The sequence below is a fragment of the Tamandua tetradactyla genome, chromosome 9, assembly GCF_023851605.1.
Source record: "Tamandua tetradactyla isolate mTamTet1 chromosome 9, mTamTet1.pri, whole genome shotgun sequence".
NCBI classification, from domain to species: Eukaryota; Metazoa; Chordata; class Mammalia; order Pilosa; family Myrmecophagidae; genus Tamandua; species Tamandua tetradactyla.
In genome coordinates, this window is record NC_135335.1 from 72,507,985 (window position 1) to 72,530,115 (window position 22,131).

At 36.0% G+C, this 22,131-nt stretch overlaps 1 long non-coding RNA gene across 3 annotated transcripts; it reads right to left on the reverse strand.

The window, feature by feature from the left end:
- Nucleotides 1-1,228: 1,228 nt before the first annotated feature.
- Nucleotides 1,229-20,655, reverse strand: LOC143646152 (uncharacterized). Of its 3 annotated transcripts, XR_013157345.1 has the most exons (6): nt 20,597-20,654; nt 20,274-20,350; nt 18,307-18,453; nt 17,910-17,990; nt 3,590-3,828; nt 1,229-1,337 (listed from the first exon to the last, which is right to left on the reverse strand). It is a non-coding gene; the product is annotated as an uncharacterized LOC143646152 (long non-coding RNA). The 3 variants fall into 3 exon arrangements; XR_013157343.1 differs by lacking the exons at nt 1,229-1,337; nt 18,307-18,453 and having other exon boundaries at nt 2,588-3,828; XR_013157344.1 differs by lacking the exons at nt 1,229-1,337; nt 18,307-18,453; nt 20,274-20,350 and having other exon boundaries at nt 2,588-3,828; nt 20,597-20,655.
- Nucleotides 20,656-22,131: the final 1,476 nt, after the last annotated feature.

Below are 22,131 nucleotides of genomic sequence, written 5' to 3' on the forward strand. Positions count from 1 at the left end.
CTCCCTGTCTTTAAAAGGAAGAGCAGTAATGTGAATTTCCTCTTTTAAAGAGGACACATGATTCTGCCATATTCTCCCATCTTATTCTAAAGAACAAGGATTTTAATTGTCTTTAAAATATTAAAACAGGATGCATTTTGTTTTCTTGCTGTGATATATGAAATCAAAATTGTGTATTAAAGGGTACTAATGGCATGATGGTATACCAAAATTTTAAATTTTGATGCAAATTGATATAATTACATACTGAGAATCTAATTTATGAGGTAAGAAAGTACTTCCTTACTTTTGCAAACTTCTGAACTCTCACTGAATTCAGTGCACTTGAACTTAACTATCCTATTTCACAATTAATTGAATTATCTCAAGTGAACTATCTCCAAGTCAAGGCTTTCATGATAGAACTCAAATCTATTGTGAAGTGGAGCTTTATAGCTAGTTTATCATGTAGTTTGGAATGGAAAAAAATGTGGATAAATGTTGCTGCATTTGAATTCTCTAGCTACCAAGAGTACTTGAGACACATACCTAATTAAGATGATAACAAACCCCTGCAAGTGATTCTTCCATTAATTTCACAGAGCTAGAACCCACTCTCATGTGTCCTTTTACCAGTTCACTAGTTACATACAAGAAGCATGAAATTGTGCTTTCTCATCCTTTTATTTGCCTTTGTTTTGTGTAGGACGGTAGATTAAAATTTATCATGCATTTTGATTCTTGCAAAAAGAATGCACTGCCAAACTGTCAGTAGATGAATAATGTGGAAACCTATTTGATTAAAGATGAATAAAAAATTCAAAGATTACACATAAAAAAAATGATATGCTTTGATGCGCTGTTTGTCCATAAATGGTCAAGTTATGCTCAATATTCACAACCTAACTACTGCTATCCAGGATGAATTCATTCTACCATGACCACAATGAGGAATCAATGCCTGCACTTGGTGTATATTATTTTATGAATGTTTACTAAATGATATAAGTAGTATAGATACAGGAACAGGGTGCAATGATGGAAACATGGTTTCAATAAGGTAGGTGGCTTTGTGGTTTTATAAGGACTCATTCGGTCTGAATAGTTGCATTTCTGATGAAAAATGGCAAACCATATCTTGGTACGGACTGAGACAAGTAGCAGAAGGTTTTATTTTTGTTGCCTCCCATATGTTTATAAATTGGATTTGAAAGAACTTACAAAAATACATGCAGTCAACGTAGTATAAAATAGATACAGAAAATCAGTAAAGAAGAAATAGAAATCAGAAAAGTAAAAACAGAGGCTTATCTGCATACAGCAATGCACATTGTAAATTTCTGTCTTCTTTGTGAAAGCTGGTGGGAGAATCAGAGATGACCATTCTCATGAGTAATCAAAGAAACAATACAAAATAAACAAGCATATTAATTTTTTCATATGAAGTGTTGAATTCAAACACTAAATTACACCTCGTACATAAGCAGGACCAGTTTCAAATGGCACACTAGTGAAGAGCCAGTGGCCAAAGAGATGTTTAAAACCATACTCTAATTTCTGATGGCTGGAATAATCAAATTATAAGATAAAATATATACAATAGGAATATGATTCATGTTTTACAAATTATTCTTATCTCTCTCTCTTTTTATAAAAATTGCCAGAAAATAATCTTAGATTATCTACAGAAAAATCTGTGCTGAGAACTGAGTACGTATCATTATACTAACCCAAGAGGGAAAACATTGATGGGGAGCAGATACAGCTGATTTAATGCAACTTAAATGACTAGTTTTCTTAGTTACTTTAGTGACTCAGACTCTCACGACTAGTTGACTAGAAGCCAGTACTACTAATATCGTTGCTCCAAAAGGACACTTAATACAGAGAGGATTTCCTGTTCAATTTTAGAGAATTAGTGATTCCATCAAGTAATTTTGTATCCCAAATGGTGAAAAAGTTTAAATTCACTTTTCTGAGTTTTGCAAGTTTACAAACTGTATTTCATAACAGTGGTTTTCTCTATATTAACTCTGAATTCTTATATTAATCATTATATTTATAACATTTTAAAAGTTAATTTAAATGGCCAGAATAATGAATATATTTAGAATATCATGTCACCAGTATATATTAATAAATTGTATGTCTATTTCATGCTGCTGTATATTTTTCCTGTAATATCTCTTATAATATTTTTAAAGTTTGATTCCAACTTCACAGAAAGTGTGCAAGATTAGTACAAGAAGCTTTTACATACCCTTTACACAACTGCCAATTGCTCATGTTTTGTTCCAATTTCTATATCATCATTTCTCCCCATCTCTCACCAAAAGTGTGTGCATCTATATGTATGTGCATCTAGGAGTGTACATGTGTGTTTGTGTTGGTACCACTTTTTAACCATTTGAGAGTAGATTGAAGATATCATGGCCTTTTGCTTCTAAGTACTCCAGTGTGCTCTGTCTAAATTAAAGTCGTTCTCTAACATGAACATGATGTATTGAAGAATAATTAAAAAAATTTGTCCTAAGATGTCTCTTATTGCTAGTTTTGTATCAGCCAGGATCCAAACATTTTTAATCAAGTCTTTTAATTTCCTCCCATCTTGAATGACATAATTTAAATATATAAGATAAGGTTGTCAAGTGAGTAGCATTAAGGATTTGTGCATTTCCACTTATATTAGAATATTTTCTGTTATACAAACATTTTTTAGAACATTATTATTGCCAAACATGTTAGAAAAAGAAACTTTCAGTAAATATTTGAATTTACATGTGAATAATGTTGTAGAGAATTCTGTAGTGGTTAACAGTACCCCTTTTCTTTAGCAAGATTCAAATTTCCCTAAGAGTTACTTCATACTCTAATGTGTTAGATATTAGGCTAAGTGATCTCAGATACAACTCTTCATTTATTTTTATCAACAATCCTCTAAATTACCTAATATTGTCTTCATTTAATATAAGTAAACTGATAAAATTGGATAACCAATTAATGACTTCAACTGCATATAATTAATAACAGTTGAATATAGAATTTGAATCTAGGTCTTCAGATTCCTATTTAAACAAATTGGTTAATTAGAAAATTGGAAGTAACAAGTGTCAGAAATAAGTAAGATTAAATTCCAAGAGACAGGAATAACATTCATCTTGAATATGCAGAATGAATAAACATTTAAGCTTTGAGCATAGTTATGCAAAAAACATATCTAAACACAAGTGCTTATCAGACACAATAGTTCAGAATGTGATACATCACACTCCGAATTTATATCTGTGTTGCCTTTAAAGATTATATATCTGGGTCTTATTAAAGTAGGTTCATCATTGTTGGTTGACAATCTTCTATAATGTCTACTCTTAAAAAAGCCATGTTTATGTTGGAGGAGATGCTACTCCAGAAATTTGGCATATTTTTCCTTAACTATGCAGGCATATTCGCTTTCTCTTGCTACAAAACAAATTACTAAAACTTAGTGGCTTAAAATGCCTAATTATAAATCCCAGTTCTGTAGGTCAGAAATTTGGGTAGTCTTATCTGGGTTCTATGTACAGGGTATTACAAAGCTGATGTCAAGAAGTTGGTCAGGTTAAACTCTCACGTGGAGGTTCTGGGAGAGAATCTGCTTCCAGGCTCATTCAAGTTGGTGGGAAAATCCAGTTTCATGTAATTATGAATATGATGTTTCCCTTTCTTTGTTGGCCGTCACCAGAGGTTGTTCTCTGCTTCTAGAGATCACCTTTATTCTTTCTCACACATCCCTTCTCTCTTCAAAGTCAGCAATGGTGTTTTTAGTCCCTTTCACATTTCAGATCTCTCAGAATTTTCCATCTGCACCATCTAAAAAAAAAAAAAAAAAAAGAAAGCACTCTACTTTTAAAAAGCTCATGTAATTACATTGGATCCACCCAGATAGTCCAGGATAATTTCCCTACCTTAAATTCAACTGATTATTTTACATCTGCCTGTGGAATACCTGTGGACATGGAAATTAACATGATGCACATGATGCTAATTACATTCATAGTCTCAGAAATTATGGTGGGACACTTGGGATGGGGGGGTGTTTCATTTCCTAGACTTTTCAAAGCAAATACCTTGAAATGGTTTGGCTTAAATAATGGGAATTTATTCATCCATGGCTTAGAGGTCAGGAAAATGTCCATTTTAAAGCATCATCAAGTGATGTTTTTTTTTTTTTTCCTGAATACTGGCTGCAAGTAATCATTGGCTCCTGTGCCACATGGCAAAGCACATAGCAGCATCTGCTGGTTTTTCCCTTCTCTTATGGGATTCATTGATTTCAGCTTTTTCCTTCCTTGGCTTTCTCTGTGTATGAATTTCATTCTTTTATAAGCATTCCAGTGAAATGATTAAGACCCATCCTTGCTGAGATGGGGCACACTTTTGAGAATTAACCTCATCAAAATATCCTACTTACAACAGTTTTATATCCACAAGAATGGATTAGATTTAATAACATGCTTCTCTGGGGTACATATAGCTTAATACCACCAGCAGGCATTTTCTGAAGTATGCCTACCTCATAGGAGACATTAAAATATGCCCTTACATATTTCATTGTAGCCTTATCTCATCAGATCAACACCGACTATTTCACTATGAATCAGCACACTTGGCAGAAAGTGTTTGCAATCTACACATTTTTCCAGTGAGGATTCCATCAATTTCACTGAGTTATTTGATATGATTGATAAACTCAACCTTAAATTCCCTCCTCTCTTCATTTTCATAAAACAATTTTATTATGATTTAATTTTACATCTTTGTCCACATAGTGTGATTTTCATTTTTATTGCTTTTCATTTGCAATTTTTATTTTGTTTGTTTTGGTTTTCCTTCACCAGTTACAAAATATCTATCAGATTTCTGCAATGCATTCTCTTCTTCTAATGCGTTTTCTTCCTGCTGAGTATTTTCTCTTATGGATTCCATTACTACATATGAATTGAACCCTTCAAAACATATTTCTAATACTGATTTCCATTTTGATATGTAACCCTCTGCTTGTATTTGAAAGAGGCAGTTACAGGACTCCCCATCGATTGCCCAATCCCTTTTCTTTATTTCTCATGCACTTCAGTTATAAAAATCACAATATACTTAGGCACCCAAACCAGAAATTTCAAACTCATATTTTCTTTTCTTTTCTCACACCTTCCTGTCATATCTAACCACAAATGCCTCATATCCTGAATATGTATCTTTTTAATGCTAATAATAGATAACCAAATCATGAAATTATCTCTAAACTTATATTGTTGAAAAACACTCTTATCTAACTTCTTAGATTACATTCTGTTTGTTGAAACTAGAGATCTTAGTATTGTCAGAATGTCAATATTTCTGTGGATTGCAAACAAATGTCATCCAAAGTATTATCCTCTTCTAATATAACAGAAAATATATTATCAATATTGAAGGAAATGGAAAAAAACATGGACAACCCCACTTATTTCTTACCTATTACATTGTACAAGCAGTTTTAACAAACTAAAAAAAATTGAATAAATAATGTAATAACTTACTATCTGTCTGATGGATACCTCCATTCTTTAGCAATGCATATATGGAAAAGTAAATAGTAAATTTATTTTATTTTGTATTTTAAATTGTACTAAGCTCACAGCATAGATTCTGGGTGTGGATAAAGATAAATTCCTAGAACAGCATATGAAGAATGTAACTGACAGGTCTCAGATGAAACCCTTTCTGGGACTTCCCCTAGCAAAATAGAGACACATTTTATATTTCTCACACTATTTCTAGAAAACTACCCATATTCAATGACAGGATATTGCAAAGGCATAGTGACCTAGCACATTTGTGTCAAAACAGGCCAATTCTGAAGGACCACCCATACACCAGGGCTCTTTATGAACTACAGTTATGGCTTTTGACTGCAAATGCATCACCTCTAGGCAATCCAACAGCTCCATCTGGCCCCATCTGTCTCTACATCCCATAGGTGTCCAGAACCTGTTGCTACTATTTGAGTAGTGCCCTAAATAGTTTAAGAATTATTAAATACTATGTTAGTGCTTTTCTCTAACCAGCTAAGGATACCTGCGTGAGAGAAAATCTATTTCAATTCAACCTGATAATTCAGTTGTTTCTCTTAAATTACCATAATCCTGAGAAACAGTGCTTATAAAAGATTTCCTCAAAACTGCATAATTTGTGCTTTATGTAAACACACGTTTTGATGCAAAACATCTTTAAGCTATATGATCATTTAAGCTAATGGCAACCTAAAACACTCACTATGCCTAAGATTTGCTTATAATTTTTCCCAAAGAATGGATTCCAATGTAAGCTATTGAACAAAATCACCAAATATCTGCCCAAATGTTTAACAACTAGAGGAAGGCAGGGTCCACTGGGAAAATTTCCACATGTATTACAGTTGAAAAGATAATGCTTCACAACTTCATGTCTGTCGTTTGTGCTTGGAGAAATGAAGTTCCGCTGAACACTGCTAGCTAAAGACACAGCTGGCCAATTCTGACCTCCTGGATCCTGTCCAGCAGCTGTCCAATCAGTGCTCTCCAGTCAAGGCACTCAGAGTTTAGGCATCTCCCCCTTTATTGCCAGTTCTTCCCTGTTATCTCAACCTTCCATAATCCAAGATTTTCTAACCAGGATAACTTGGCCTGCATTACCTCTATCAAATATGTAAAAATGATTAGTTACTAAATAGCTAACTGAATGCTTTGGGTTACAATATTCATAAATTGCTCAATAAGTATGCTGTCGGTATTGTATTTAATATTAAAAAATAAAGAGTAATCTGGCAACTTTCCAGTTGAGAGAAATATAGTAAGGCCATATTTAGCAAATGATATTCTGCAATGTTTGTACTAAGTGAGTGAGAATAAAAGGGAGACATCATTATCTCCATTTTTTACAAGTTTATAATAATTTTTTCCTAATAATGTTAACTCCAGCAATCCCCTCAAGAATTGACTAGGAAAATTATTTTAAATATGGAAATGTAAACTGAATGCACTTAATTTTTGTAGGGAATAGAATGCTATATAATGATTAAGTAAGTAGAGAAGACTAGAGCACTTACTCAGGTATCAGATTATCATTTAATAATTTGAAGAAATAAAAATGTATTTTTTTGTGTTGTCACATTTTAACTAAAGTTGATACTTCATATTTTCAGGAATGTATGTTTCTTAAAGAATTTTCAAAATTTTTGCACCTTTAAATTCTCCCAAAAAATGTGTGGCCTACTTTTTCATCTCCCATTTTTTCTCAGTAGTGACAATGAAAATGAGAGCATTCTTCTCAGTCTCTCTTACTGTCCCCATGTGATAAACGTCTTTCAATTGTTACATGAAATAGAATAGTGGTAAGAAGATCACATATGTATTAAATCTTTTCCTTTGGTAATTAACCCTAGAGTATAACATATTCTCATCTCAAAAATTGTACCCATGTTGTATCGGCTGCACCAGAAGAGAAACTAGTGAAATTTAATTGGCTGTTCAAGTTGGTTAGAACAGGGTGATGTTTTAATCAAGTTGTGCTTTCTTGGTGACAATTGTGGTTTTCATTATTCTCAAACCAGTTGCTGACTATGTATTAGGTCAGGTATCCTAGGAACTAGAACCAGAGATGAAAATTTGCATGCAAAAATGTAACTGAAGAGTGTCCTAAGGATTAACAGCTACAGAGGCATAAAGGAATTAGAATTGGGCAAAGGTAGGGTTTGAACTGTGATGCAGTTTGAATGGAGGCCTTGACCCACCCCACTGACAGCTCCACTGGGAGGGGGCCTTCAGAACTCTCCTGTCTCTACATAGGAATATAAGTGTTCATACCTCCACACCAACCTGCCGTTGAATGCTGAATGTCTCCAGGAGGGAGTGTGACCTTGCACAATACAGCTGTCTTTAGCAAAAAGTTTCAAAAAGAGGGCTTGGTTTGTGCCTGATAGGACCAATTGATTCCATGATAACCTGCCCACTAATTCAATGCTTTTCTGTAAAGTTGGCTCTGAGGTAATGTTATTTCAATGTCGTATTTAAAACCTTGAATAATGGTATTGGCTGAGGCCCTACTGATAGGAGCTGTACCAGGACAGACTCCAATTCTACTAAAAAATAACCGTCTCCTCTTCAAGTGCAAAATGACACCAATGTAATTTGCTTGCTACCAAGGGGCCAAGATGGCCTCTTCATGGTATAATGTCATTACAGGGGTTCAGCTTTGGAGTTTTTGTACATTCTGGAGTAGAGGTAGCTTGGTGAGCCTTGGTGAGTGCTGTTGAACCCAGTTACAGATTTCAGATCTGTCACCATGGCTACTCTATTCATGTGCCTATTGTGCCAAAGGAGATGTCAATGATAGAGCTGGTTGATATCAAGTGGCAAATCATTCTGTCTATTTAATTCTGTCTAAACAATTATTTAAAGAAATATGACTGAAATGTCCCAAATTTGATAAAGTGCATAAATGTACACAACTAAAGAACTCAATGAACTCTCAGACAGATACTTATAAAGAGATCCACAATAAAACACATTATACTGGATCAAAAATAAAAGAGTGTCTTTAAAGAAGCAAAATTGAATTGATTCATCACAGATAAGGGGTCCTCAATAAGATTAAAAGTCGAATTCCTAGCAGAAACCCTGAGGGTCTGAAACCAATGAGATGACTAATTAAAAATGACAAAAGCAAAAGTAACTGTTTACTAACCGTTATTGTAAAATTGTTTTAGTTTGCTAAACTGCTCAAAGAAGATACCATACTTTTAAGGGAATTTATTGGTTTACCAATTTTAAGGCCATGAAAATATCCAGTCCAAGGCATCATCATGATGATGCTTTTATCCTGAATACTGGCTGTCAGTCTTTCTGGACTCCTGTGGCACATGGCAAGGCACATAATGGTGTCTGCTGGACTTTTTTTTCAGGTTTCATTACTTATAGCTTCTTGCTTCCATGGATTTCTCTCTTTTTTTTTCTGTATTTATCCCATTTATTAAGGTTTTCAGTAAGACAATTAAAACCAACCCATCCTGATTCATGACAATGGGAATAATCTAATCAAAATATCCTACTTGAAATAGGTTTATACCCACAGGAATTGATTAACTTTAAGGACATGATTTTTGGGGATGTGTTGAGCCACCACAAAGATGAAGGAAAAATTATGGCGTTCCAAGAAGAAGAAAAGCTGAGTGTATTGACATTAAGATAATTTTCCTACAAGAAATGCGAATGGGAGTACTTCAGGCAGACACAAAAGAAGTGAAGACAGGAACTCAAAGCATTATGAATAAATAAAGATCACTGGTGACGATAACTACAAAGATACATACAACAATCAGTGTTACTGTATTTTTACAGATATATAGGCAAAACTTATAAATCTATGTAAGTTGTCATACAAATATAAAGATGTAATTGTTGATCTCAAAATAAAGGGTACGGGCAGAACTGTATAAGAGCAAAGATTTTACATATTTTTGAGGTTAATATGTTAAATTGTTATAAGTTCAAGTGGTTATTTGTATTGTGTGAATATTGTAATCTATTAAAATATATAATGCAAATAATGTAGATATAATCACTAAGACGGAAACTAAAATAATACACAGAAAAAAGGAGAAAGGACTCGAAGTGAAACTGTAAAATTAAACACAAAAAACAGAATAGAATAATTGAACAACAAGAATGATATGAAATATTAAAAATAGCAAAAAGGCAGAAGTTAGGTCCTTCCTAACCATTAATTCCTTAAATCTTAATAATTTAAAACAGATACCAAAAAACTAGATTTTTAGAAAACAATGCCAATTGTATGCTGTCTACAAGATCCAAAGTGCAAATTGGTTAAAAGTGAAAGCATAGATAGAAAATTCCATAGAAATACAAGGAAAAGAGTGAGGGGATGCTATACAAATATTAGACAAAATAGACTTTAAGTAAAAACGTGACAAGGGACAAGAAAGGACATTATATGTTGAGAAAGGGGTCAATCCATCAAGAAAGTTTAACAATTACAAATATATATACACCAAAACACAGAGTCCCAAAATACCTGAAGAAAACATTAACAGAATTTAAGGGAATGTAATATTTTAATCCCCCATTTTCAATAAAAATATGAGGGCTAAACTGTAAAGGACACACCACCCAGCATGGAGCAAATTTTCGAAGACAGTGGAAGACATTTTTTGCATTGGTTTATTTGTTTATTTGGCAACAGTCTCCCCAGAAAATATCTTTGTATCACTAGTTGGATGCAAAGTTAAAGAAAAAACAGCTAATGGACTAAATTACAGAATTGAAACATTAATATGTTAAAGTATCCAGTGTGAACAAAAATTTCAAGGCAAAGAAAGGTAAAATTATATGCCATCAAGAGGATAAACACAAAACTTCAGAATCCACTAACAAAGAAGAATATATTTCAACGTGCCTGACAGACTTAAACACAAACAAACAAAAAAAAACTACAATATGTTCAAAGAGCTAAAAGAAAACAGGGGTAAAGAACTAACAGATGTCAACAAAATAATGAATGAATAGGGTAAGAATCTTAATAAAGACAGAGAAATTGTGTAAATGAACAAAACAAATATTGAAGTTGAAGGTCACTGTGGTAGTTAGGTTCAGGTGTCAATTTGGCCAGGTGAAAGTATCTAGTTCTGTTGCTGTGGACATGAGCCAATGGTACATGAACTTTATCTGTTGCTCATTACATCTGCAGTCGGCTAGGAGGCTTGCCTGCTGCAATGAATGATGTTTGATTTAATTGGCTAGTGCTTAAATGAGAGAGCTCATCATAGCACAGCCCAAGCAGTTCAGCATACCTCATCTCAGCACTCACAGTTCAGCCCAGGCCTTTGGAGATGCAGAAAGAAGTCACCCCGGGGAAAGTTGTTGGAACCGAGAAACCTGGAGGGAAGGCCAGCAGAGATCACCGTGTGCTTTCCCGTATAAGATAGAACCCAGTTGAAAGTTAGCTATCTTTCTTCTGAAGAACTAATGAAATAAATCCCCTTTTAATAAAAGCCAATCCATCTCTGGTGCATTGCATTCTTGCAGTTAGCAAACTAGAACAATCACAGCAAGTGAATTATAAATTTCTCTAGAGTATTTCAACAGCATATTGCAGCTGAGAGAAGAAAAAAGCTGGTGAACTCAAATATAAGAAAATTGCAATTCTGCTGTTGAAAAAGAAGGAAAAAAGAATGAACAAAATTGAGCAGAGTCCAACTGACCTGTGGGTGGCCATGAAGCATGTCAATATATGCATTATGGGAGTACCAAGGGGAATAAAATGAGAGAAGTAGGAAGAAGGAACAATCAAAAGTACAATGGCAGTAAACTAGGCAAATTTAACAAAAGGATTGAATATACACATTCAAGAAGCCAAAATAAGATAAAAGCAAAGAGAATCATACTCTATTAGCTAAAGTTCTCTAGAGAAACACAATCAACAGGAGATACCTGTAAATATAAGATTCATAAAAGGGCTTCATGTAACCATGGGGATGTAAGAGTCCAAAGTCTGTAGGGCAAGTCGTGAGCTGGCTGCTCCAATGTAGTCACTCAATGAACTCTCAGGAGAGGCTGGCTGACTAAAGCAGAAATAGGGAATGGCTCTTCTGAATCCTCATTAAAAGCCTTCCAGTGATTAGATTAAGTGCCACTCTTTGCAAATGACACTCCCCTTAGCTGATTACAGATGTAAGCAATCATGGATACAGCCAGTGTGCTCATGATTTATGTCCATGAATTGTTCTCACAGCAACAGATAAGCCAGTGCTTGGTTGACCAGATGAAAGGGCACAATCCCCTGGCCAAGTTGACATGTGAATCTGACCATCACACATACCCCAGTGCTTACTTGACCAGACAACTGGGCACTATCCCCTGGCCAAGTTGCCATGTGAACTTGACCATCACACATACCCAAACAGGATAAATGCAAATAGATACATTATAGTCAAACTATCAAATACAAAATTAAAAGAAAATTCTGAAAACTGCAAGAGAAAGGCGATGTTGTTCCATACAAATAAACCTCCAATGATTAAGTGCAAATTTCTTATCAGTTACATGGAGGCAAGAAGGCTGAGGCATGAAATATGTAAAATGATGGAAAATATAATTGCCAAACAAAAAGTTTATGTCTGGCAAGGCTGTCTTTCAAAAATGAGGGAGATTTTAAGACACTCCAAAATAAACAAAAATTGAAGGTACACATTATCACTAGATCTGTCCTATAACTAGTGCTAAAGAGAATTAATAAGAGAAAGGAAGGAACACTAAACTGTAGATCAAAGTGGCATATAGAAATAAAGATTTCCACCAAAGGAAACTATATAAGTAATTATCGTTGTCATTCCTATTTTGTTGTATCTTTTTTTGTTTGTTTATGACTCCATGTTTTGCTTCTTAAAGATTCTAACTATAAAAATGCCTAAAAAGGAATTCATAGTCTATGGTTTGGGGCTCAAATGTGTAAATATATACTTTCTAACAAGTAAAGCTAAAAGGTTGGGTTGGAGTGGTAAGTATAGGAACAGTTTGTGTGTTATTAGTATCAAATCAAGTATGAATGCTTTAGGTTTAGGATGTAAAATGCAAACCCCATGCTAATAACAAAGATGGTCCAAAATGTACAAAGAAAGAAATGAGAAGGTACTCAAAACAGTTCGCAACATAAAAGAAGTAATATAGGGCAGTGCGTTGGTGGTTCTGTGGCAGAATTCTCACCTACCATGCCGGAGGCCCAGGTTTAATACCAGGAGCCTATCCATACAAAAAAAAAAAAAAAAAAAAGAGTAATATTAAAGTAGGCAATAATTGAATAATTGATAGATCCTAAAAGGTATGTCTTACAAAAACTAAATCAAGAAAAAAAAAAACCTCAAAGAACAACCATGCCCAAGTGAATGAAATTCCTGGAATAAATTTAACCAATGAGCAGAAGACATGTACATTGACCTCTACATAACATTGCTGAAAGAGCTTAAAAGTGGCCTAAATAAACGGAAAGGCAATCTGGGTTCATAGATTGGAAGACATAATATTGTTAAGGTGGCATATTACCTCAAATGACTTACAGGTTCAATGCAATCCCTATATAAATTCCAAGAGCTTTACTTGAAGAATTGGAAAAGCTAAACTTTACATTCATATGAAATTACAAGGGACTCTTAAACAGCCAAAACAATCCTGGCAAGAGAAAAGTTAGAGAACTCACACTTCCTGATTTCAAAATTTCCTACACCGCTACAGTCACTAAAACAGTGACTGTATATGCTTCATAAGCATATACAAAGAGATAAATGAAACAGAATTCAGAATCCAGAAATAAATCCATACACCTATGGCCAATTAATTTTCAACAAGAGTGCCAAGACCATTGAATTGGGGAAAGAATAATCTCCTAAAGAAAAGATTTTAGAGCAACTAGATATATACCTGCAGAAAAATGAAGGTGGACTCCTACTTCACATAATAGAAGAAGTAGTTCAACATGGATCAATGCCTAAAGATAAGCTAAAATTATAAAACTTTTAGAAGGATAAATCTTCATGACCTTGAATTTGGAAATAAATTTCTAGATATGACACCAAAAGTACAAAAAATAAATGAAAAAAAACAGGTAAATTAGACATTATCAGGATTAAAACTATTGTGCCTCAAAGGAACTTATCAAGAAAGTGGAAAGAAAACACAAATAATGAGGGAAAATATTTGTAAGTCACACATCTGGAAAGGGTCTAGTATCAAGAATATATAAAAGATTCTTATAACAAAACAATAAAAAGATAAGCAATTCTATTAAAAAGTAGACAAAGGATTTGAAAAGACATTTCTATAAAGAAGATATGCAAACAGCCAACAAGTACATTAAAAAGACTCTCAACATCATTTGTCATTAGGGAAATGAAAATCCAAACCACGATGAAATACCATTTCAGACTCACTAGTATGGCTGTAATAGAAAAGTAACAGTATAATTCAAGTGTTGGGACCAATATGGAGTAATAAGATTTGTGTATCTGGGACTCTAAATTTTTACAATTACTGTGCTAAATAGTTATCATTTCCTCTGAGTTAAACATTGAATTACCATATGATCCAGGAATTTTGCTCCTAGGGATGTGTCTCAAATTTTGAAAACAATTACTCATACCAACATGCACTTAAGTGTTAATTATAGCAGTATTCACAATTTTCAAAACGTGGAAATAACCCAAATGTCCATCATAGGATTAAACAATAAGAAATTCAGTATCATTTAGCCATAAAAATGAATGAAACCCCATACATACTATAACATTGTGCTGGTTTGAAGCCATTATGTATCCCAGAAGAGGCCCAGAAGAGGCCATGCTCTTTTAATGCAAACTTGTGTGTATAGATCTATTGAGGGTGGGACCTTTTGGTTAGGTTATTTCAATTTAGGTGTGACCCACTCCATTCAAGGTGGGACTTAATCCTTTTACTGGAGTCCTCTGTGAAATGATGAAGAATGGAAAAACTCAAGAGAGCTTATAGAGAAAGCAGCACCAGAGAAGCTAAGAGAGGACCCACAGAGGAAGACAAAGAAACCAGAAGCTGAAAGTGACATAATCTAGAGAGAAGATCAAGCAGATGCAGATCATGTGTGTTCCCATGTGACAGAGATTTCCCAGATGAAGGTAACCTTTCTTCAGAGAAGGTATCCTCTTGTTGATGCTTTAATTTGAACCTATTCATGACCTTAGAAATGTAAACCCCATTGTAAAAAACTACCTATTTCTAGTATACTGCACTCTGGCAGTTTTAGTAACTGAAATAGGTTTGGGTACCATGAGAGAGGGATGCCATTTGTCAATACCAAAGATGCTGAAAGGTTTTACAGATTGATAAGAGGAAGACTCTGGAAGAAACGTGAGGTGCTTAATAAAAAAGGCCTTGATTTCTTTGAAGAGATTAATGGTTGAAATGTGGATGATAAAGGTGCTTCCAATGAGGCCTTAGAGAGAAATAATGAAAGTTTCATTACCAACTGCAAGAAAGGAAATCCTTTCTTTAAAGTGGCAAGAATTTGGCAAAATTGAATCCTCATGGAAGTTGGAAGGCAGAATTTGAAAAAAGATAGGCTTGGATGCTTAACTGAAGAGATTTCAGCATGAAATGCGGAAAGTGTAGACCACTTTCTCCTGCAAACTTATACCAAAATGTGAGAGGAAAGGGATAAGTTGAGATCTGAAAGTTTGAAATATTTTCAGCATTTGGAAAATGAGGTCCCATAGAATAGTGCCCCTTGTCACAATTTAACCTAACATAGAACTAGCCAACCATTTCAGTACATCAGAATTGGAAATGCAACCATCCAGAAAAAAACTGTGGACAGTCCTATTGTCTGATGGTTGGAACTCCTGTGTGCTGCATGTGATACTGGCAAGTTTGTTGTGAGATATGTATGAATGGAACTACTGCCAGCCTGGGCTAAAAGACACAGAAAAGGGAAAGATTGAAAATTCAGGTGGAAAGAATGAGTTTGCCCTGGCATTTGCAGAGTGTGAGCTTTCCACACCATTGTTCAGGAAAAGTGCTACCACCCCAGGCTTCAGAGAGGGTGGATTACATTCTCTGGGTATTGAAGAGAGTCTTGTTGCCATACCACTGTTCTAAGAGGATGGAACCTTAGCCCAGAGATGGCAAAAAATCTGGCTGCCACCCAGATGCTTTTGGAGGGTAGGGTCAAGAGCATGGCCTTCCCCTATATTTAGAGATTTAGGAGCCCTCACCTCAGTGCTTGGACAGAGCAAGACTTCTGTGCCAGCACATGGAAAGAGTAGGACTATCCCACTCCTACATACAGAGAATAAAACGCTATTCTATGGATGACTTTAAGCCCTGGAAATCTACTGAAGTATTGCCCTGCAGAGTTTTGGAACTGTTTAAATTTCATGACCCCTGTTTTCCTTCCGATTTCTCCTTATGCAAATAGGAACATTTATGCTATGACAACTTTGTATATTGGAAGCAGATAACTTGTAAATTTCACAGATTCATAGTCTGGGAGAATTTTACCTTAGGGCAGACTATACCATAACTAATTTTGATGAGACTTTACAATTAGTCTTATTCCTGAAATGATTAAGGCTTTTGTGATATTGAGATGGAATGCATATAGTTTATATATGGCATGAACATATCTTTTTGGGTCCAGAGGGTGAAGTGTGCTGGTTTGAAACTATGTACCCCAGAAAATGTTACATTCTTTAATCCATTTAATCTATGAGTGCAGACCTATTGTAGGTAGGATCTTTAGGTTACCTGATTTCAACTAAGATGTGACCCACCCCATTCAAGATGGGTCTTAATTCTTTTACTACAGTCCTTTATGATAGGATGAAGGAAAGAAAAAGCCAAAAGACTTTAGGAAGATGAAACCCATGGAGAAGCTATAAGATTACCCACAGAGGAGGTTACTTAAGTCAGAAGCTGAAAGCAACAGCACTTGAAGGGAAGAACCAGTATATGCCAGCCATGTGCATTTCCCACGTGACAGAGATTTCTCAGATAAAAGTGATCTTACTTCATAGAAGGTATTGTCCTATAGATACCTTAATTTGTATATCTTCATGGCCTTAGAACTGTAAATTTGTTCTCTAATAAATCCCCATTGTAAAAGTTAATGCATTTCTGGTATATACATGAATCAGACAGGCTTCTCTAGGGAAATAGACCCATGAGGAGATAACTGTAAATATATAATTTATAAAAGTGTCTCATGTGACTGTGCGGATGCACAAGTCCAAATTCCATAAGGCAGGCCACAAGGTGACAGCTCCTATGAAAGTCTTCAGTAATCCTCACAGGAGAAGCTGGCTGGCTAAAGCAGATAAATTCTCTCTTCTGACTTCTCCTTTAAAGCCTGCATCTGATTAGATTAAATGTCAGTGATTGTGGGAGATAGTTCCCTTGGCTAACTGCAGATGTAGTCAGCCATGAATGTGATCAATGTGTTGATGGTTTAATGAACCAGCCTTCTGGTTTATTAAACAGCCACAAAATGCCCTTGCAGTAATGCTTAGGCCAGTGTTTGCTTGACCAGAAAACTCGACACCATCACCTGGCCAAGTAGACACATGAACCCAACCATAACAGTTTACCTCTTGCCAACACAGCAGCTATACTCATCACTTTAAACCATATTTAACCTCTAAATAGAACACAATAACAGACAAATTTCTCACCTAATCATAGTTAACTGTCCTGTTTACAACCAGAAATGCACTAAATCTCTCCAGAATAGGGAGTAAGACCTTGGTTAGTATTTACTCTTAAATTTGCCATTCTATGGCTTAAATACTATGATATGAACACTGAAAATTATGTCATATGATAAGGGATAAAATAGGGAAGAAACCAAAGATATTTGCTTTATGTACAAATATATACAAATGTATATATTCATAACAAAACAATGAGGAAAGATCTGTACCATCATAATGATCATTTCTGTAACTGCTCACAATATCGTAGTTCATATTTAACACTATTTCCATTATCCATTCCATGTTTCCTTTACCATCAACAAGTACTTCAATTGGATATGGTCCTTTGCCTGGTGGAGTGATTCAAACTGTCATTCCCCAGAGTTTCTGGACCATTGATAGTCCTGTCTGGTTTAGATTATTGCACTTTTCCATTGCCCTTATTCCCAGGGCATTGTAATACTGAGACACACCTTTGGGGATCTCCTATATTACAGGAAAACCCTTTTTTATATCCATTGCATAGTTTCAGTCCTGTTTCCTCTTCTCTGATAGTCAGTATCAATCCAGCCAGCACAGTATTTCCTTTCCTTGGTAGTTGATTCAGAGGAATGAGAAATTCAAAGTGGCCAGGTAACAGTCTTACCTTTCAGTTCAATGGAATCATTGTTGTGTCTTCTGGTAGGAGCACTCCTCCTTTGGAGCTCAGACCTGTAGATCAGCAGAGCTGAAATTTTCAGGGACAAGAAACAAATGTCTTCTAGTGTATCACTAAGGGGTGACAGTGAATGGTGCCACTCCCATCTCTACCACTTGACTCTGGATCCTTGAATCCTGACTATGGGAGAAACAGCACCATAGAGTGGATGCTGATTCAGAGCATACACATCCTCCTGGAAAACATAGCCCCTGCCCTGCAAGATATTCCTATCTAGTTGACACCATAATTGGGTCTTTAAAAGGTAATTCCACCATTCTATCAACCCAGGTATATCTGGATTATGGAGAACATGGTAAGACCAGAGAATTCCATGAATACGTACCCATTACTGCATTTCATTTGCTGTGAAGTGGGTTCCAAGATCAGAAAAAATGCTCTGTGGAATGCCATGACAGTGGAAAAGGCATTCTGTAAATCCACAGATGATGGTTTTGGCAGAAGCATTCAGTTCAGAGAAGGCAACCCCTAGCTGGAGTATATGCCTAATTTAGTTAGAAGAAAGCACCACCTATTCCATCACTAAAGTAGTCCAAAGTAATCAACATTTGACCAGGCTTCAACCTGATCACCTTGAGTAATAGTGCCATATCAGGGACTGAGTGTGGGTCTCTGTTTTTGGCACATTGGATATTCAGCAGTGGCTGTCGCCAGGTTGGCTTTGGTGAGTGGAAGTAAATGTTACTGAGTCAACGTATATCTTCAATCCACCTTGTTCATGAGCCCACTGGTCAATGACAGGAGTGGTTTGGGAAAGAGAATGACTGGTGTCCACAGAATGTGTCATCTTAATCACCTTATTAAAACATTCCTCTGCCAAAGTCAACTTTTGTTGAACATTCACATGGAATATAAATACTTTCATGATTCTGTCACACACAGAATGGATGAGACACATATCTGTTCCCCAGACCTCTTTGTTGCCAATTTTCCAATCATGTTATTCCAAGTCACTGACTATCTAGCCAAACCATTAACAATAGCCCATGGGTTAGTATATAATGCACCTGTAGCCAGCTCTCCTTCCAAAAAAATGAACTCCTTGAAATTCTGCTTAATGGGAGGATTTTCCTTCACTACTGTTCTTCAGGGACATCCCAAAAAGAAGCTACACTGCTGCAGATACCCACTTTCAGGTGGTACCATCACATCATCCAGAACAATCTGTAAACTAGGCTTGTGTTTTCTCTTTTTCAGTCAACTGATTGTAAGGAACTCTCCAAGAGACCATAGCTTTGGGCTTAGAAAGAGAAAGTAATGTGGTAGGAGTTGGGCCTATGAACATTTGGGTCACTTCCTCATGTAATTTACTTGTACCTTCAGGACATGCTTAAGCCCTATCTCATATATTCCATTTCAATTTTATGATGGAGTGATGCTGTACATGCCCAACTTTATGGCTTGGCAGGTCAGAAAACATCCAGCTCATGATAAGTAACTCATGTCTCATGGTAAGTTGGTGACCCATGGTTAAATGTTAAGTCTCTACTAACACCCAGTACTAGACCAAAAACTGTTACTCAAAAAGAGATTAATTTTCTTCATAAGATGGCAAGGTTTTTCTCCTAATTCCTAATGGCCTGTGTTGTGATTCTTCTCTAGGGTTATGCCAAGTCTTCAGAAAGCATCTATATTTGGCATTGACACTCCTAGCACCATTAAACCTGCTGGATCTTATGGTCCAAGTGGTAGAATAGCTTGCACAGCAAACTGACCCTGTCACAGGGTCTCTTTTTCTGGTCCCCACTCAAAACTAGCAGTTTTTCTTGTCACACAGTATATGGGTCACAGTAGCAAACTCAAATAAGCAATATGTTGTCTCCAAAATCTAAAGAGGTTAACTAAGTATTGTGCCTCTTTTTGGGAGGCATAGGAGGGACCAGAGACAGCAGCTTATCCTTCACTTTATAGAGTTTATCTTGAAATACCCCCACAGGCGTGGACACCTAGAAATTTTACTGAGATATAAGGCCCCTGAATTTTTGTGTATTTTTGTTGGATTTTTCTCTCATCCTCTGACACACAAATGCCTTACCAATAAGTCAAGAGCAGTTGCTAGTTATTGCTCACTACATTCAATAAATGTGATATCATCAATATAATGGAACTGTGTGATGTCTTGTTGGAGAGAGAAATGATCAAAGTCCCTGTGGACAAAATTATGACACAGAGCTTTAAAGTTGATATATCCCTGAGCTAGGATAGTAGAGGTATACTGTGGGCTTTTCCAGGTGAAAGTAAAGTTTCTCATGGTCCTTAGTAATAGCTATTTGGAAAAAAAAAAACATTTACCAGATCAATAGCTGCATTACAGGTACCAGGAGGTGTATTTATTCTCTCAGGCAAAGATACCACAACCAGAACAGCAGCTGAAATTGGAGCCAATGGTTAAATTTATGATAAACCACTATCATCCTCTAAAACCTATCTCTTTTCTGCATAAGCCAAATAGGAGAAATGAATGGGGATGTGCCGGGAATCACCACCCCTGCTTCTGTGAAGTCCTTAAGAGTGGCATTAATCTCTGTAATCCTTCCAAGAATCCAGCACTACTTCTAATTTACTATTTTTTTAGGTAAGGGCTATTCTAGTGGCTTTCACTTGGCCTTTCCTACCATAATGGCCTTCACTCTGTGGATCAGGGAACCAATGTGTTGATTCTGCCAGTTTCTGAGTATGTCTATTCCAATTATGCATTCTGGAACGGGGGAAATAACCACAAAGGATCCATTGTGAGATGGACCTGAGCTAAATTCCATCAAACACTTGAATTCCATAAGCTGTTGACTGGTAGACCAGAGTTTTTGTTTGTTTGTTTGTCCTCCTGGAATTAACGTCACTTCTGAGCCAGTATCTAATACTTGAAATATCTGATTCTCATTTCCTTTTCCCCAGTTCACATTCACTCTGGTAAAAAGCCATAGGTCTCCCTGGGGATGGCTGAGAGAAAGATTAACAGTATGAACTTTTTGCAGTGTAACAGGGTTCTTCTACAAGGTTACCTGCCCTTCCCCTCATTCAAAAGGCTCTGAGTCTGTGAATTTTATTGTGTGGCCATGACCCGTTGTTTTTTAATTAAAATTAGACTTTTGCTCACTTGACCTAGAACTTTTCTGTTTATACACCTCCAATTATAATTTAGTATACTGCCTGTCTATTTTACTTCTAGGTACCCCATGATCTACAAACCAACATAATAAGTTTCTGTGACTTAAATTATTTTGACTGCTGCTTTGATTCTGTTGTCGATTGTGGAAACCACATCTACCTTGTCTTTGTTGATTAAGCACTGTGACTTGGCTTCTGCAAACTTGGGATCTAAATATCTCTATTTTGTTCAAGGATTTCAGTTCATTGATAGCAGTTCTCACAGGAAAGCCTGGCTTACAGAGAAGGGTGAGTACACAACTTTTCAGGGATGATGGAGCTAGTCTCACAAATTTATTCCTCAAAGTCTTGGTAAAAGGTGTGCCCTCTAGATCTCCTAATCTACAACAGGGCATTTCTGGCACTTTGACCTCAGGAAATATTGGCTTCCTTTTGATCCCTGTTTCAGCCAACCACCCAAATAAACTGTTAATGTTCTTTCTAACCTCTCAAGCTACACCATTGAATGCAAAATCTATTTAGTGAGCCCATATTAATAAATTCAGCTTGACCCATCTTTATATTCTCTCCATCATTATTCAACACCTTTAATAGCCATCACCACACATATTCCCCTGATTGCTGTCCACATAAATTGGAAAATTCAGGCTTTTCTTTTGGAGTATAACATACTTTCCCATGGGTGCCACTTTGTACCTCACCTTTTGGGGTTGGGATTCAGTCTAGTCATAATCTTGAAGAAAAGAGGGGTGGGGGTACATCATTAAAAGGAATAAAATTGTCCTTCATGCCAATTACCTGGTTTTCTTCTGATGAAACAGGATTATTCTTTCCAGATAGAGGAGTGAGAGCTGTTTCCCCAGGGAAGTTGGTTATTGGTTTAGCAGGCACTGAAGTGTTAATTTCTCTAGGTGGGGATTAGGTGGCAGACTCCTCAAGGAACACTTAAGCTTGGGTAGCTGTCTCCTCAGGGCAGGGTGGAGATTGTGTAGCTGTTTCCTCAAGGCTAACTATTAGAAATCATCTAGCAGAATCCAGGAGT